Raw genomic sequence first — 2,863 nt, 5'->3', positions numbered from 1 at the left:
TCCTCCTCATTGTATTCCCCCCATCACCACTCTTCTCTTCTCTCTTCATCCTTCCACATGCTCCCTCCCTCCCTCCCTCCCTCCTTCCCTCCCTCCCTCCCATTAACCTTCCAGCAAACCCTCACCTGCCATGCCATCGCTAGAATTGGAGTCCGCAAAAACCGGCTGAACACTTCCTGCTGAGGGGGGGTGGACCCAGACTGTGGGGTGGACCTGGGGTGGACAGGGGGGTGGACCCCAGGGGTGGACTGACCGAGGGTCACGGGTGGCAGTGGAGGGGGGGCGGGCTGGCCCGGGGGCGGGCCCAGCCCCAAGCGGCCCTCCAGCAACGAAAGGAAGGGACGGCAGCCCATACTGAGTCCGGGGGCCCGGGGGCCGGGGCCGGGGGGGGCTGGCAACTGGAGGGGGCGGCCCTGCCATGTTACGTAATATCATAGTCTCACTGAGTCAGCGATGAGGCCAGTGCCGAACTTTCCGAAGTTCAACTTGCATTAAGGTCCTGCCCGGTCACCGCCAGTGCCGCCGCCGCCGCCGCCTGCGGCCCGGTACCGTACGTCCGATCGTCACGACTCGTGATTCCGGCTTTCGAAGTTAAGTGCCACTCAGTGACTGGAGGTATCGGTGGCAATTCAAGAATCCGATCGGACCGTTCTGACAGTTTTCTTGCCAGGCTAGATCATCCTCTTGCCAGATCATCCGCCCGGCACTGATGTGAGGCTTGGGGCCGCCGCCAGTGCCAGGCAACGGCTGAGTGCGCACTGTGCCGTGCCCGGGCCAGCCGGGCCTGGGCAGCACTGGGGCATGTCCGGTCACTGCCCGGCCTGCCACTGGCCAGATCGGACGGTACCGTAGTAGCGGCTAGTGCGGCACTCAGCACTCAAACGGTCACAGTAAGTTAAAAAGCCTGGCAGGTCACGGTCCTTTACTCTTGAAGTCACGGTAGTCCGATGATGTACTGAGTCAAAGTTGGAGGCCCTGAGGGGGGGGGGTAGAACCGGGGGGAGTGGGGGGCCGAAATTTAGACGTATGAGGTTGCTGATGCAGAAGGTTGGGGGAGATAGCTCGGTTGGGGAAGGCTGAGAGGACGGGGTAGTATTAAGTCATCGAAGGGGTGGGGGTGGTAGCATGTGAGGTCCCGGTTTTGAAAGACTCCCCGTTCCGACGATTTGAGGAAATCTGGCTAGCCTGGTAGGGGGTGGGTAGATTCAGAAGTCATGGGGTACAGAGGTGGCGATGGTGGGTCAGAATCGACGGAGGGACGAGCTTTTATGATTTGTGAAGGACTAATAAGGGCAAATTTGAGGACACTTGGGTGAAGAATTCCGTCCGATTTGCCAGTTGAATGGAGGCCCGGGTGGGGGTGATAGTGTTAGGGGGTACGGTGTTACCCACGACATTGATAGTAGGGTGGGGTGGTAGATTGACTGTGAGGCGCAACCCCCCGATGATGACAGTTTGTTGCGAAGTGGTCGTGAATGATCAATTATTGGTCGAGGGGGTGGGGCCCACGGTACATGATGGAGGGGTCAAGCTAAACATATTTGAATGGAAACGGGAGTATTGAGGGGTACTTCGTTTTTGAAGTAGGGGTCCTTTCGATTACAAGGGGGTGGGAATCTTGAAAGACTTTGTTCAGTAGGGGTGGGGACAATTGGGGTTTATTATGATCAGTCGGAACTCCTCCGAGACAAGGTTGTAAAGATCAATCTGACAGGGTGGGGGTTAATGTATAACCGGTACTTTGTCGTCAAATAGTGAGTCTAAAAAGGGGTGGGGCTGATTAGTCCACCCGTGACACTTCCCTCCCTTACACCAGGTTTACATGAACCCAATTAACGTTTTGCCGGCTACCAACTTCTCAACAGCATCCTCCACGCTCCCTCTTCCCTCACCTACCTTGATCCTCTTCATCGCTTGCCTTCGTACTTCACTCGCTGTACTTCACTCGCTTCCTCCTGCTGTGATCATCTTTCCCTCATTTCCGCCATCTGGAAGTCAACTCAATCTTGTGCTGCATCGTTCGGAACCTTGCTAGCACCAAAGTTGCTCTCTTGTCAAAAGTGGTGTACACACCTTCTTTGTTTCAGTGAACTACAAGTAAAAGCTCACCATAGAGCTAATCGTAGTGGAGTCATATTTCAAACTTGCGGTTTTGGAGCTGCAACAAATTTTCTCGCGTTGATTTTGTTTCAGACTTTGCATTACTGAGACAGCAAAGTGTTTACTTGCCAAGCGTAAAAGGCTCATCTCTCTACATCTCCAGTATCCAAATCTCTATGTTCATGTCTACATCATCGCGTACAGGTCGCTCAATCACGTTGGAAGACTTTCACTTTGAAAGGAGAGGTCATGTATCGAACAAGCCTTGCACTTGCTCAGACAACTTCTGTTTACAAAACGTCCTTGCTGCCAGGGATAAGAGAAAGAAGATCTCTACCGTTGTGTCAGGAATTGAACGTTCCTATCGTAATGCGCTCTGCATGCCAAAGGACTCATAGCCCGTAAACTCATGGAGTGATAGAAGATCATGTTATGAAATCTTTAACTTGTTATATCACTCTCTTTAAACCATAGAAATATCATAAAGTACAAGGCCGTGATGTTTTCGTCTTCAGCTCAGTATCAGAGATAATAATGGCGTCTGACAGCATCAGCTGCCCCCCCGCCTGCCAGTCGGATCCAGTCCGAGCGATGTTCACTCTACGGTAACCGAGCCTCCGATGCTCGCAGAAGAATTTCTTCATGAACGGCGGCGGCTGAAGGAACAGAGACCGAGTTTAAGAGCTCAGTAGTTGAGCAAGGCCGAAGCTGGTGGCTAGTGTGAGTGACTCAGGCTAGAGGCCCGGCCCCGGCCCCGGCGACT

This window comes from Guillardia theta (genome assembly GCF_000315625.1).
Source record: "Guillardia theta CCMP2712 unplaced genomic scaffold GUITHscaffold_61, whole genome shotgun sequence".
Lineage (NCBI taxonomy): Eukaryota > Cryptophyceae > Pyrenomonadales > Geminigeraceae > Guillardia > Guillardia theta.
This window is presented reverse-complemented; position numbering follows the sequence as displayed.